This window comes from Chelon labrosus (assembly GCF_963514085.1).
Source record: "Chelon labrosus genome assembly, chromosome: 1".
Taxonomy (NCBI): domain Eukaryota; kingdom Metazoa; phylum Chordata; class Actinopteri; order Mugiliformes; family Mugilidae; genus Chelon; species Chelon labrosus.
The window spans coordinates 26,617,275-26,632,850 of NC_140337.1; the positions used below are offsets into that span (position 1 = coordinate 26,617,275).

The 15,576-nt window shown below is 39.5% G+C and overlaps 1 protein-coding gene and 1 long non-coding RNA gene across 2 annotated transcripts in view; both read right to left on the minus strand.

Annotated features, from left to right (window-relative positions):
* The window catches only part of LOC311505499 (tripartite motif-containing protein 16-like), a 204,388-nt gene that overhangs the window by 121,781 nt on the left and 67,031 nt on the right, over positions 1-15,576 (minus strand). The window lies entirely within an intron of this gene.
* Positions 9,775-13,580, minus strand: LOC311509498. Its single transcript, XR_014699843.1, has 3 exons — positions 13,356-13,580; positions 11,519-12,250; positions 9,775-11,416 (listed from the first exon to the last, which is right to left on the minus strand). It is a non-coding gene; the product is annotated as an uncharacterized lncRNA (long non-coding RNA).

Consider the following 15,576-nt stretch of genomic DNA (forward strand, 5'->3'; position numbering starts at 1 on the left):
AGCTGCAGCTGTGAAGCAGGAAAACTCTGGTATCAAATAATAGACCTCAAAGAGCAGAGAAAGAAATACACACAGAGACACTTGGTAATGACTCAGCAACTTTAACAACAGGTTGACGTGACACAGGACTCCAGACTAAACTGATAGAGGAGAGAGAGAGTAGAAAGGTGAAGTCTTTGTGAGTTGTTGTGTTCACTGCTCCTTTCTCTTACTTTGAATTCTGTCACAGCAGATGAAATGTGAGCAGCAAGAGAAAGAGGTGGTCGTACATACCTGCCTGCAGGTGGGCATCAATCATTTTGAAGGTTAGTTATCACATCATTTACTGATAGATTCAGAGATCTATTATTTTACTTAACACATTTTATCAGCCTACTCAGTGTTTAATCTATTAGACTTCAATTCAGTTTTTATTCATTGTGGGTCAGTAACAATTCAAACTGCCTCAAGAAGCTTTGCAGAAGCCTCTGTGTGTGCAGGGAGTCAGAGAGACACACCTTGTGATACACATTTGCATAACACAGCAGGTTATAAACCCAGTGTACCAGGGTGTCTTTGATCAGTGCTATATTATATTCAGAGGTGGTTACTATGGGAAACACATGGCAACCCCACGCCCCCCAGTCCTCCTGCAGAGTCCCGATTCTAAACACGATGAGCACATTCAGTGCTGTTCAGAGCCCACTTTTCCATAAGTCTGACTTCCTCAGGGCCTGACTATGCTGCTGGAAATGTCTTGTTTCTGTAGGCCGCCTCTGCAAGAGCATAACTCGTGAAGAAGGGCTCAAAATAACTCCAGAGTAAGGGTGAGTTAGTAAAAAAGCATGAGGAATTCACTGGGATATTCCATTCCTTCTATAGGAAGACGTTGCTCTAGGATGGGACGTCCAGGGCAGGGAGATTTTCAGCAGCTTTATCTGTTTACCTAAGTGTAGCTGGGTGAACAAGGGGAACGGCATTTTCATTTTGGACTGTTTTCAGAGTAAGGTACTCATAATTTCGTGAGAGTATTAGTGCAATAGCTTTACCTCCACACTCTAGGGGTGAAAGGTATCGGAAGAAAGGGAGTGGTAGTAGCAGAGGGACACAGGCTGCTCAGATTCCTAGAGATTGTCCTATTTGAACCTGTGGGTTCTTTGTGAGCGACACTAAACGACAGAACAGCAGGGACGTTATAGTGCTGTCCTGAGTTCCAGATGTGTATCTAAGCATGCAGGCTGTACACACATGAGAGAGCGAAGTACACAACACTACTGTTGCCTATGTGTTCAGATTTAAAGAGGCCACTAAGTTGAGCTGCATGCAGGAGATACTGAGCTATAAGGGGACTTTTTATTTATAGATTTTCCTAAGCATTCACAGCTTGAAACTGCTGCATGATACGTGGAAGGTTGACAGCGACTAAAATGGATGCACAGGGCATTCATTCAGTATTAAGAGTATGTCCAGTGAGTAAACATTGAGTTCATGAGAATATACATACAGCAGAGGCTTAATTTAAAGCCCAACCGTAACAGTAAAGAGCGTGTCTGCCTCCTGAACCCAAACTGGGAGTTGGATCCACAGGAGAAGAGCCTCCTTCTGCACTTAGAGACTGTTGAGGTATAGTACTGTGTTTGCTCAAGTCCAGATCAATCACATATCGTAGTTGCCAGTTAAGATATGAATTACAGACTGCTCCACCTGTACAGTTTCAAATAATGCCGTGATAATAACAGAATGCACCATCAAAGGTGAAGCATTGTCTTTATTTTCCCAGTTAAAGGTTCAAGTTTAGGACGGTGTCTGGGTCCAGAACCTAGTGTTTCTAAAAGGCTGCTGAACTACAGTAGAAAGCAGCGTCTTCCCACAGATCTCTTTCAGAGAGTTAGTCCGTCAGATCACCTTCCTGAACATGAAGCTGATTTTATATGAATGTGTTTGAAGTTTGATCCAGAACAGTTTCTATGAACAACAACGAGGACCAACAGTAACAGACCAGCTAGAAAAGTCTTTCCTCACGTCTAAAAGAGAGCTGGTTGTGTCGTCTTTTGTGTGATTGGCCGTCCCCGCTGTCACTCCACCTTGATTGCACACCGGTCTGCTAGTCTGCGGTCAGGAGTCCTTGTTAACCTGCTACTGTAAGTTGTTCGTTTGTTCTGCCTGGGTCACATCAGCTAGAAGGACTGTAATATCTGAGGTTTCATTTACATGGTGTCCATGTGCGTATGTGCGTGCCGACATTTTATTCAATTTCTCCCCACCTGTGATGCCAGTTTGACCTGCCCACCACTGGGTGGTGCTATGTAACCCTGCTACCCCAAGGGGCAACGTTCAAGCAAGGAACCACGGGCAAGTTGTGGCTAGCCTGGCAACACCATGGGGTGAGTCTTGTAACACTGCCTCACATTATCACTTTTGTGCCTTTTTGAACTATAATTGTGTTATCCATTTCTTTCTATCAAAACCAGTATTAATATTTATAAGAGCAGTCAGTCTGTGGCAAAGATCTGTTGTTAGTGTCACTTCATTTCCTAGTGATCACTGTAGTTGATGCAAACAAAATATTTCCTCGTTCACGTCTGTCAGTTCACAGGAGGGCAGGGTTTTATGGGTCTGGAGACAGTGGCCAGCTGCCTCCAATCCCAAGAATTTACAAATAAAATTGAAACCAGATGGATGGAATAAAACAGAATGAATACGGAAGAAAAAAAAACAGACCATTGCTTCTTTTTATATATATTTTCTTTTTATTGATTGACAGTTCTAGTATACAGTACAGTCAAGAGAATCACCTTTTCATTTTTCTGTATATCCCAACACCCACACCACCCATCCTGAAGACCTTTAGCAAGTACTAGTAGCAAGAAAAAAGAAAAGAAATTGCAAAGTAAAACAGAATAAATAATGATAATAATAGTAAAAGCAGAGAGAGGGATTGTCACGTAGATTGCTCGTTTGCTGCCCACGTCTCTACATGATGTTCAGCAGCTTAGCCCCCTGTTCCTGAGCCCGTCTGAGCGCAAGGGGTCATATTTAGGGGGATCGGTGGACCGACAGACCGTTGCTTTTTAACTCAAACTTTATTACAGACTCGCAGTACACATTACGGTACACGTTACGGTATATACAATTTACATGTTCCTGTAAATTGTATATACCATTTCTGTTAAATATTCCTGCTGTACTATGAGCCATTGTACCGAAATTTCTTTTTGATGACAATCAAAATGACAAATAAAGTCTGTCTAAGTCTAGGTCTAAGCGTACACATTAAGCCGCATTATTAATATGATCACTGTTAGTAAAGATCCATCGTTCACCAGCACGCTGCGTCACCTGCGTTTATGTGGTGAGGTTCCATAACACGTCGTAAGGACTCGGACAGTAGTACTGGAGTCGTTATGGTCCTTTGTGAGTACTTCCCTTTCGATAGGTCACGCATTCGTTTGTAACGTCGTAAAAGTTGTACTGCTGTTGAATGCACTTCCCCTGGAATGCGGGTATAATTGGTGGCAAATTAGAACACGCAACTCACCTTCGACCAGGTTCAGTCGGTTTGGTGATCGGGTAAAACGCTGTTGTCCGCAATCGCGTAACTGTCATCTAATTTAGACACACAGTGGTTCGTACGTTGTCGAGTTGTCCACAAATGTAGTTCACTGTCTAAATGTAGCCATGGCTGTTTCCTTACCACGAGGACGGTGGGTCTGTAGCAGTTTCCGTTCAAGCTCATTATCGTTTCTCAAAATGTTACTAAGTCAGGTTTCGCATGCAGCCTAAACTAAGACGTTATTAGTCAAAAATCACCACCATCACTACAAACACTAACCCTGCTGAAACCAGCAGATATTCTCCAACACGTAGGGTCACAATGACCATGAGTATGAAAATAAAGATGACTACGCATTCTGCCATTGTTAGTCGTTTCTTGTTTGCTACCATTGAGAGCTGCGAGAGGATTTAAGTGCTGACGTGTCGGCCCTTGCTTTTTATGTACCTGAGGGAAGGAGGAGCGTGGGGGGAGGATCCCTAGAAATTGCAATGTGTCGTCAGATATCCAGACTGTGAGTATGTAATAAAGTCTGAGTGAAAAAGTAACGAGAATATTAATAAAAGGATTCTGAAAACTCAAAATGCTTTTATAGTCTGATTATTACTTCCACGTTTATTCTGTTTGATTCCATTCATCTGGTTTTATTTGTAAATTCCTTCATATCTTCATATCTAGAGCTTTATTAGTCTTGTAGGAAGGATGGATGTGCCTTTTTGAACTATAATCGTGTTATCCATTTCTTTCTATCAAAACCAGTATTAATATCTATAAGAGCAGTCAGTCTATAGCAAAGATCTGTTGTTAGTGTCACTTCATTTCTGGTGATTGCGGCAGTAGGTGCAAACAAAACACTTCTTTGTTCACGTCCATTAGTTTCACGCCAGAGGCTAGTTCTGATCTATTCATGCCAACAGTTTAACAAACACTTAAACTAAGCGAGGCGTCTGCGGCTTCACCCTTCAAAGACAAATAAAGCTCTAGATATGAATGAAGTTGGGATTTACATGAATGGAATCAAACAGAATTTATTACAGACTCAGAGTACACATTACACCACATTAATAATATGGCAGTTGGTGCAAACAAAACACTTCTTTGTTCACGTCCGTTCGTTTTGCCAGAGGCTAGTTCTGATCTATTCATGCCTTCCTCAGTTTGATAAACAGTTAAATTGAGAGAAGCATCTGCACTGCCATCCTTCCTACAAGACACATAAAGCTCTAGATATGAAGATATGAAGGAATAACAAATACAAACACAAATAAAATAGAAACCAGATGGATGGAATCAAACAGAAGAAATATGGAAGAAATAATCAGACTATAAAAGCATTTTGAGGTTTCAAAACCCTTTTATTAATATCTGGTGGTGATTTTTGACTAATTCGCTTCCTTATTCAGTTTCACGTTGGGTCTGATACTTAATGTCTTAGTTTAGCCTGACTTACTAACATTTTGAGAAATGAGCTTGAACCGAAATTGTTACAGACCCACCGTCCTCATGGTAAGAACATATACAACATTTACGAGTGCGTGACCTATCGAAAGGAAACACTGTGAATCTAAAACACTCACAAAAGATAACAGCGACTCGACTAACGTCGCGTTATGGAACCTCACCTCATGAACGCAGGTGAAGCACATGAACAACGGATCCTTCCTAAAGGTGCTGATATTATTAATGTGGTGTAATGTGTACTCTGATAAATTCAGTTTGATTCTATTCACCTGGTTTCAGTCAATTTTATTTGTAAATTCTAACTTTCTTCATATCTAGAGCTTTAACTGATAATAACTCTAACTGATAATATCTTATCTTGTGTTGTGATGTCAGCTCAAGAAGATAAAGAACAGGAATGCAGTCAAAAGATTCAATTCTAAAATTACAGCTTTTTAAAAACTCAATTTTCAATTTTTCTAAATGTTTTCAATCCTGGAAAACAAGCTAATCAACCTGGAGATCAGAGACATGTTAGAAACTCTGAGAAGATGTTGAAGAAACTCTGACTAGAGAGCTGCAGCTGTGAAGCAGGAAAACTCTGGTATCAAATAATAGTCAGGCCAATAGGTTTGACTTTTATGGTATTTTAATAAATACTTGTTGCTTCCTTTGCTTTGTTTGTAAAACTGAAACATTACAAAAAATATACAAAATTAGGTTCAATTAATTAAGTAAATTAGAAAGAAATTAAATAAATATAACATGAAATCAATATAATACTATTATAGACATATTACTTACAGACACATTATTTCCAAAGCAGAAGTTTATCAGGAAAGAAACCAGTGACTGTTTGACTCTGAGCTCAATGAAAACTGTTTGACTGCAGTAAATACCTCTGGGCAGTAGGTGTTCAGTTGTTTTACCTGTTGATGAGAACATATTCAAGTTACAGTTCTATAATCAATTTTGGATTAAAGTGCAGACTCTCAGCTTTAATTTGAGGATATTCACACACAAACTGGAGGAATTAAAAGCCCAGTTTCACTGGAGCTCCTTTAAACACATCTTCTGAAACACAACAATTTCCAAATCCAATGTAACACACAGGAAGATAACTCAATAATCATATCCACGCTCAGAGTTTTTTAAATTTGGTTAACAACAGACGACAAATAAGCAGACGTGAAAGACACAAAGAGAAGAAACCAGCCTCTAACTAGCTACTTAAGGGGTGCCAACAAACAGTTCATATTTAAATAAACCTTATGCAGCATGAAACCCAACAGAAAGAATTCACAGTTCATGAAGACAGATTCATTAATCAGGGAAACATGTAGTTCCATCTATACCTCATCAGCTCTTTAGTATTCCTTTCAAATTGTTTTATTTTGTTCTTAAAGTTTCTCAACCATTTGTTTTGGTCTGAATCTCTGCGATGTGTTGTAATATATCTGGAGAGGTGCATGTCAGAGTACTGCATAGTGGAGTATGAAGGAACGCACAGCACCACGGCTGATACAGCTCTGTAAGGAATGAGCTAATATGGTGGAGGTGCCGCCTGTCGTCTCTCTGATCAGACTGCATGTGAGGATTCTCTCTGTCTCTGTATTCACACTCACTGGGAGCCAGTGTGTTGGAAATGATTGTGAAAACTGCAAAAGCATCTATAATCTAAACTTTGAATTCCTTTAGTTTATACTGTTGGATTCCAGTCAGCTTGTTTTTCTACATTTAATTTCTGAAAAGATTACTTTTTGGATTTCTACTACTTTCTAGTACTTTCTAGCAATTTCTAGCGATCCTCCCCTCCACGCTCCTCCTTCCCTCAGGTACATAAAAAGCAAGGGCCGACATGTCAGCACTTAAATCCTGTTGCAACTCTCAGTGGTAGCAAACAAGAGACGCTTAATAATGGCACAACGCGTAGTCATCTTTATTTTCGTACTCGTGGTCTTTGTGACCCTACGTATTGGAGAATATCTGCTGGTTTCAGCAGGGTTGGTGTTGGCAGTGATGGTGGTGATTTTGACTAATTCGCTTCCTTATTCAGTGTCACGTTGAGTCTGATACTTAACGTCTTAGTTAAGCCTGACTTACTAACATTTTGAGAAAAGAAATGAGCTCAAAAGGAAACTGCTACGGACCCACTGTCCTCGTGGTAAGAACATATACAACATTTACGTATGTCTGACCGATCGACCTATCGAGTGTTATGGAACCTCACCTCATGAACGCAGGTGAAGCACATGAACAACGGATCTTTCCTAAAGGTGCTGATATTATTAATGTGGTGTAATGTGTACTCTGAGTCTGTAATAAATTCTGTTTGATTCCGTTCATCTGGTTTCAGTCAATTTTATTTGTAAATTCCAACTTCATTCATATCTAGAGCTTTAGACTTAGACTTAGACTTCTTTAATGTCCATAAAAACTTACATAAAATGGAAAATTGTCTTTGACAGTGGCATAAAGACATACAAGCAACACACACACATCACAGACAGCACTATCCTTTATTGCTTAGATGCCTCACTCAGTTTAACTGTTTGTCAAACTGAGGAAACTTAATCCACAAATTAAAGCTGAGAGTCTGCACTTTAATCCCAGATTCATTATAGAACTGTAACTTGAATATGTTCTGATTAACAAGTAACCCAACAGAAACAGTGTCCAAACACATATGGACATGAGTAGATTTATAAAAGTGGTGTTTTATCCCACGGGACTTGAACACACCAGATCATTTCACAGCTTCTAAATGTGGTTTGATCTCCCTGATAACATGTGATGAAGTCAAACTGTGGACAAAGTGAGTTGAGGAGCTTTAACCTCCACTACATCCCTGGTTAGCAGGATGAAGGCGCCCTCTTGTGGTCTTCATCACATTTCAGAACAGATCAGATTTGTACCTGAAGAAGCCTTGGATGAGTGCTGGAACATCTTCAAGAGACATGAAGTTCTTACAGCTTTAATAACTGATGTCAGTGTTTGTAATTGTTCCGTTTTTATGTTAAAGGTGCAGTAGGCAGGATTGCGAAGATCCAGGATTTAGCCAAAAAATTTGAACATCCACAACTTCTCAGTCCCTCCCCACTTTCCGCTAAAGCCCAAAAAGGTCTCGCAAGCCCCTCCCCCCACAAGGGAGAGCTGTGCACGATAGAGCGCGTGCATATTAGCCCTGGAATACTGTGCACGAGCAGAGAACCGAGAGAGAGCGAGTAAACAAACTAGCATGGAACACACCGACGTAGTTTTTTATAATACCCTTCGTTATTGCTAAATAATTTGACCTACTTTAGGTCAAAATATTTAGCAATAGTCAACTTTAGGACAAAACCAAGGTTAGGATGTTTCTGAAAGTAGCCTACATCGGTGATGTTTGCTATCAGTAACAGTTAGAAGCATTCATTGTGGCGTTTTATTCCACAGTTTAGATTTATCAGTTTGCTATGTGGTAGATATATGACCGCTACCTGTTGATGTGGTTAGACGTTTGAGAGTGAAGCTGAGGCACAGGCCTCAGACGAGGATTACGTCCCGGCTCCTTCTACACGCCCGCGGCCAATGGTGCGAGGTAGGTGGTGGAGGGAGGGGAGGGCGCTATGAAATGCGTGTCCATGAGCAGTGATTGACACTCTGTTAGATACACCCCTGGACGTGATTAGTGCATCTGAATGTGGAGCGGTGGATGTCTTGCAAATCGCGCTACAGGCTCTAGGTGGGGCCAGAGGAGCCAATTAAAATGACCTGCTTCATGCAATTATACTTGAACATAGGATCAGTTTCAGCAAATATGACAGAAAGTTAGTTTTATAAGACTTGCCTTTAAATGAGTTGAAAAGTGGCCTTCATGAGCTCAGAGGTTAAAAACAGTTATCTACTGACACCTACTGGCCAGAGGTATTTACTGCAGTCAAACAGTTTTCATTGAGCTCAGAGTAAAACAGTCACTGGTTTCTTTTCTGATAAACTTCTGCTTTGGAAACGAAGTGTCTGGAAGTAATATGAGTATAATAGTATTATATTGATTTCATGTGATATTTATTATGTATTTATTTAATTTCTTTCTAATTTACTTAATTAATTGAATCGAATTGTACATTTTTTGTAATGTTTCAGTTTTACAAACAAACCAAAGGAAGCAATAAGTATTTATTAAAATACCAGAAAAGTCAAAGCTATTGGCCTAATTATTATTTGATACCAGAGTTTTCCTGCTCAACAGCTGCAGCTCTCTAGTCAGTTTCTTCAACATCTTCTCAGAATTTCTAACATGTCTCTGATCTCCAGGTGGATTAGTTTGTTTTCCAGGATTGAAAACATTTTAAAAAATTGAAAGCTGAGTTTTTAAAAAGCTAAAACTTTATAATTTAATATTTCAACTGCATTCCTGTTCTTTATCTTCCTGAGCTGACATCACAACATAAGATAAGGTATTATCAGTTTGCTGTCTTTCTGTACCACCAGCTATGCCGTTTCTGCTAGAGCTGACAGGCAAAACAGACACAGCACGGACTATTATTTGGGTGGTGTTGTTACAGAGCGAGCCAGAATGATGAGCGCACGAGTATAAATGGCTTGCACCGGCATAGGCTACGTTCTGTGAAATGGTTGGCGGATAGTGGGAGAGGACCCAAATGCAGGACTGAGCAAGCTGAAGTAGGAATTGACACAAAATGTACTTAAAAGAATGATTGTGCTGCCCTGGCAGAGCGTTGACTGTAGCAATGCTGTAGACAGACAGTTAACAATCCCAAGTCCTCCAATAAACACACAGCCTTGACTTTTATGGTATTTTATTCAAGATTTGTTGCTCTCTTTGCTTGGAAAACTGAAACATTACAATAAATATACAATTCTGTCCAATTAATTGATTAAGAAAATCGGTAATACTATTATAGACATATTACTTCCATACAGATGGTTTTTAAGGCAGAAGTTTATCACAAAAGAAACCAGTGACTGTTTACTCTGAGCTTAATGAAAACTCTGATTGCAGTAAATACCTCTTGCCAGTAGGTGCCAGTAAATAACTGTTTTTAACCTCATGAAGGCCACATTTCAACTTATTTAACTGAAAGACAGAACAATTTTAACACTGACATTAGTTATTAAAGCAGGAAGAACTTGAATTCTTACTAATATTGACATTAATTAACACAGGAAACTATGTACATTAAATATACCATTTTGAAAATACGAGAGTTTGTTGGCTTGTGACTACCATATTGTTCTACTGTATATCACAAAAACAGTTTAGTAATGCAGGTCACAAACCAACAGAGTCCAGGATGGTGTCTACCTCATGAGCTCCTCTTTATCTCACAGCTCTTGTGGTCTGCATCAGTTACAGCTCTAGGCTCTACGTAGGGTCTGGGCTGTTGCCGTAGCTTTTGCTTCAACTTAAAGCAGAAGTCGAAACCGCCTATTACACTTGTTTACACCGTTAGTATGCTGTAGTGAGGAGCACTTAGATCAGAGAGAGTTTTTTTTTATAAAACAATATTTACAAGGGAAACCAATGTTTTACCAAAGATAACAATTGTACACAAAATAATGAAAAGTTCTGAAAAACTATCAGCTGCAGTAAATTTACAGACCTGTTGGCAGCTGAACAAAACAAAAAATCAATGATTTCCAACTTAAAGAAAAGAAAACAAACCATGGTTTGGTCAAACAAGGTGAACAAAACTACATATCCAAAAAATGAAATAAGATCCTCATTAAACAAAAATCAGATCAAAAGAAAAACCAGAATAAGAGATTTAACCCTACACCTGTCCGATAAAATGTGGGCCCAAGGAAAAGAGGGCTAACAGTATAAACAAGTGTCAAAGGCCTGCTTGTAACACCATGCCCATTGGGTCTGGGATTCCCCACGAGTCAGTCACGTCTCTATCACTGCACATCAGACAAGACCCCTCACTGTCCATTTTTAAAACTTGTCTTAAAAACCCTTTTTCCCCCTTGGATTTCAACCCAGCATTAGATCCTCTTTTTGTGCTTTTGTTTGGTGCTTTTAGTAGTTTTAATAGTTTGTCTTACCTATGTACAGCACTTTGTTTCAGCTGTGGTTGTTTTTAAAGTGCTTTATAAATAAAGTTGCATTGCGTTGCGTTATGTTGCGTTGCGTTACGTTGCGTTGCGTTGTGTTGTGTTGCGTTGTGTTGCGTTGCGTTGTGTTGCGTTGAGTTGAGTTGAGTAGGATGGCTCCATACGCCGATTGGTTAATCAGGCTGAGAGGGGAGGAAAGCAGCACATTCACCAGCATGAGAGCCAGGATGGAGCATCTCATCCTGCTACACTTCTTTTTTTTCTAAAAGATACAAACAACCAGTAGAACTGCTGCTACTACTGCTATCAGTCCATCATGTTGGCTTCTTCTTCCTCCAGTTTCTGGTCCTAGACTCAATCTTGGTCTCTGACTTTCAGCAGTTGCTGGAAAGAACACAAACATATTAGTTGACACTTCTTCGTGTCTCAAAAATCAGTCAGCATCTTTATAAAGGACTTCTAGTAACTTCTACTTTGTCAACTTACCAATGACGCTGAGTTCACATCTGCCAGAGCTGGAGCCATAATCTGTCTTCACTTCACACTGGTACAGACCAGAGTCATCAGTCCTGAGTCTGGACACATGAAGTCTGATTCGTCCTTCTCTGAGGACGTCTTTCTCTGCCTGGACTCGTCCTGAAAACTGTTCATCCTGAGACTCTGACACCTCATCACCTTCATGTACATGAAACAGAATGAATAGCTTCTGATCAGTTATCATGCTACAGAAGATAAAGAGATATTTGTAGGAAGAGTCAGGTTTGGTGGTGAAGGTCCACTCCAGGGTGATGTTGTGGTTCTCCTCTGCCTGATAGGAGCTCTGTGTCACATTCACTTCAAATGTTGCTGCTGAGGAGACAGAGAGAGAAAGAGAGGAGCAGACACACTGAGAACTGGAACATGGGAGTCTTTCAACTCCATCATTGAAGACTGACAATTGATTTGGACTTCATCAAGTCAATTTCTAAACTGACCACAGACACATGAGTTGAGGATGATGAGCAGCAGGATCCTGCAGATCATCTTCTCCCTGTGAGAGGAGACAGAGGTGAAGAGTCATGAACACATGAGGTCAAAGGTCACTCTCTGCAGATACAACAAGGACAATCTACAGTCTGACTTCATTCAGTCGTTCCAACATCTGATCCTGTTCTTCATCCTGTTTGTTCCAAACCACCGACCATGGCAGAAGTTATTAATCACACCGTGTGAAATTGTCTGTAACATAGAACATAACATGGAGATGAGTCACGACTGTTCACCTTCCGTAAAAACAGAACACTGGAAACAATCCAGTCCCCATCCTACGCAACCACAAAGACTCTGGCACCATCTGGTGTCTCTCTGTCTCTACATGCTGCAGGGAGTTTCTCTTTCACTTCTGGTCCCTCCTCAAGTTTGCACAAGTCCAGACCAATCACATGTGGTATTTCCAGGTAAAGGTATGAATTACAGACTGCTTCACCAGTGAGGTTTTGAATAGTGACATGATAATAATCTCTTAGATTTCCTTCATTTAAATAAATAATAGAAAGCACCTTCATATATCAATAAATCTCTTTGAATCTATTTGAAGTTAAATGAGAACACAGCTTCTTTCATTCATGAGTCATTGATTCTATCAGATTCAAACATCCAGAGTTCATGAGTTAAATCAAACTGCTGAGAATATTTGACTGGTCTCTGAAACACAATCCCTCCAGACTCCTCCATTCACACTGTGATTCTACACAGACACAAACACCAACAATGATCACAACCATCATTTCAGGAGGTGACACTTCTGATACAACAAATGTCTGTTGTGAGCAGTTCAGAGTAGAAAGAGGAGGAGCAGTGGACCCAAAGACCCACGATGACTCCACCATCTCCTCTGGTTTATTAACTAAGGTAACTACTCTACACTTAAAGACAGCACATCTGTATCATGCATCATCAAGTGCTGAGGGAACTTTGTCAATCAGCAAATATCAGTAGAATGATTTTATACACCCAGACCCATACTGGTAGAAAGCAGCTCCTGAATGCATCCAAGCAGGAAGCTCCTTTAGTCTGTTGGTGCATTAAAACACCTTCCTGGACATAAAGCTAAATGAATGTAACAATAGGAACGTGTGAGTTCTGATCTGAAAGAGGATTTCAAGTCCTTCTTACTGCAACAAAGAAAAACTCATCTGTCCAACAACCTTCTCTGCATTGTTGTTTCACTTCATGTTTTCCACAGAGTGTAACAAGGACTTTGACTTGTTCCAGCAAAAGAAACGTAGCTTTGGAACTGAGACACTTCTGGTTTTCCTGCTTGGAAACTAACTTCCACACGTACCTTGACAGTGTGTTCAGCTCCTCTTGACTCGTCTGGTTGTTTCTTCTTTCAGTCTACATTCTTTCTGCTCTGGATAGACGATGAAAACTATCACAACACCTCGTCTAAACCCACAGTGAACACAGAACATCCAGTTTACTCAATAAAATAAAAACTAACTCATCAAAAGAGGAAAGAATAAAAAATAGTTAAGGACAAACTGCTGTTGTTTTCACCCTGTTACAGCCTCGCATTCCTCCCTTCTGCTGTCCCACATGTGAGCACAAGTTTTTATAGTCGTTAGGATGTGTCAGTACTTGCACAGACTTGAAAATCACATATGTGTTTCTACATATTCCTCCAGCATTAGAGACACAACCTGTATACACACTGGCTGCAGATAACATTATTTGAAGCATAGTAAAGTACTGAGCAAACAAGTTCAGTCTACAAGGTAACTGCAGTTACCTTGTAGACTGAACTTGTTTAGTGTAAAATTCTGTCTGGCAGCCAGAGAGGGAATGAACGTTTCAGTTTGACAACATCAACTCTACACTGTAAACCCAAAAAAGTTCAGAGTACTCAAAACTTTTGTGGAAACCGATTACATCAAAGTTTTTGAGTAAATAATTTAAAATATTTAAGTTTGGAGTTACATTTTTTTAAATCATTTACACTCAAATAGTCATTTTTTTCTTTTTAATTTGTGAGTGTACTGTACTTAAAACATTTGTTTTAATTTGTATATATTTTTTTAATTTCTTTGTAATGACTTTTACACAGCTCATAAGCTACTAAGTTCAGAATACTCAAATAAACTTCTTCACACAACAATTGAATATTTGTTCTACAGGTAGAACAGCCAGATTTACCCTTACTGCTATGAAAGCTTTGTGCCCCCATGTTGATATTCCTGACACACACCTCTTCTACCTCCATACTAACTATTTGTCTTTTCCTGTAGGCTGAAGTTGGTACCCAGCACAAAGCATCCTTGGCAAACAAGGTAATGTTTATGTTAATTTTTAAAGATGTATCCATTAAATTTAATGTTGATGATAATTGTCTTTGCTTTTAACTGTATTTTTTGGTGAGGCCGATAATGCAGTTTTCTATGTTTAAAGGGATAAAAGAAATAACTATGAAGGCAAATGTCATCCGTAATTGTTAAGAGATTAGATTAACTATAATAAAGGCTCGGCTATATATGTTGCACAGTTGTTTAGTCTTTTTCATCAGAAAATAGCTTAGTCCACAGCATTTAACAAAGATTGGAAAGGATTCACAATCTGTGTTTTAAAATTTATAAATTACTTTATTTATTTTTAGCTAAAATATTCTAATTAGAAATTTGGACTGCATTATTTGAGTGTGGGCACATGAGCAACTGCAGCAACCCCAGATCATAGCACTGTCCCCACAGACTTGTACAGTAGACACTAGGCATGATGGGTGCATCACTTCATCTGCCTCTCTTTTTACCCTGATGCCCCCATCACTCTGGAACAGGGTAAATTTGGACTCATCAGACCACATGACCTTCTTCCATTGCTCCAGAGTCCAATCTTTATGCTCCCTAGCAAACTGAAGCCTTTTTTCAGTTAGCCTCACTGATTGTCTCTTTGGTTAGTTAAATCCAGGTGGTGACTTTTTTTTTTTCAGCCAGGCAGCGTATAAAGGAAAGTGCTCGAACTATTTTTCTGGCTGTGAACTGAAATGACACAACCTGACCAGATGGTGGAGCTATAAGATAATTAACAAAAAGCTGCTGACTCTCCAACTTTATCAACCAGTTTTCTTCTTGGATGTGTTTAAAGTTTCTCTGGTGAGCAGCTGTGAACATGGATTGTGAAATTAATAAATCGCACTCACAAGGAAACAGCTGATGTGTTACTGGCACATCACTACTAAATAAGTTACCATGGCAACAGCTCCGCTCATACAAGTAAATATAAGAGTTAAAATGGATTTTTGTTGATCAACTGATTGAATCAATACTGGAGTAAACAAGACAACTAAGATAAATGAAACTAAATGGAACGACGAGTGAACATGAGTCTTAACTGAATCTAAATGAGACTTTAGCTGAAGTCAAAGTGAACACAGCTCAGAACAGAACACAGAACGACATGAAGACATGTCTGGAGCAGCTTCTCCTCAATGATTCCATCAGTCAGTGACTGAAAAATAACTCATAGAGTTGATATGTTGGTTGAGGTAGTGTGAAAAAGTTCCAGACAGC